The sequence below is a fragment of the Heterodontus francisci genome, unplaced genomic scaffold (genome assembly GCF_036365525.1).
Source record: "Heterodontus francisci isolate sHetFra1 unplaced genomic scaffold, sHetFra1.hap1 HAP1_SCAFFOLD_276, whole genome shotgun sequence".
Lineage (NCBI taxonomy): Eukaryota > Metazoa > Chordata > Chondrichthyes > Heterodontiformes > Heterodontidae > Heterodontus > Heterodontus francisci.
The window spans coordinates 884,095-884,845 of NW_027141021.1; positions in this window are offsets into that span (position 1 = coordinate 884,095).

Consider the following 751-nt stretch of genomic DNA (forward strand, 5'->3'; position numbering starts at 1 on the left):
TTAGAATAGACAGAGGAACACGATGGTAGTAATTGACTGAAACAGGACATATATAATTAGAATGGACAGAGGATCAGGATAATAGTAATTGACTGAAACAGGACATAGATAATTAGAATAGACAGAGGATCAGGATGATAGTAATTGACTGAAACACGACATAGATAATTAGAATGGACAGAGGATCAGGATGGTAGTAATTGACTGAAACAGGACATCGATAATTAGAATGGACAGAGGATCAGGATGGTAGTAATTGACTGAAACACGACATAGATAATTAGAATGGACAGAGGATCAGGATGGTAGTAATTGACTGAAACAGGACATAGATAATTAGAATGGACAGAGGATCAGGATGGTAGTAATTGACTGAAACAGGACATATATAATTAGAATGGACAGAGGATCAGGATAATAGTAATTGAATGAAACAGGACATAGATAATTAGAATAGACAGAGGAACACGATGGTAGTAATTGACTGAATCAGGACATAGATAATTAGAATGGACAGAGGATCAGGATGATAGTAATTGACTGAAACAGGACATAGATAATTAGAATGGACAGAGAATCAGGATGATAGTAATTGACTGAAACAGGACATACATAATTAGAATAGACAGAGGATCAGGATGATAGTAATTGACTGAAACAGGACATAGATAATTAGAATGGACAGAGTATCAAGATGATAGTCATTGACTGAAACAGGACATAGATAATTAGAATGGACAGAGGATCAGGA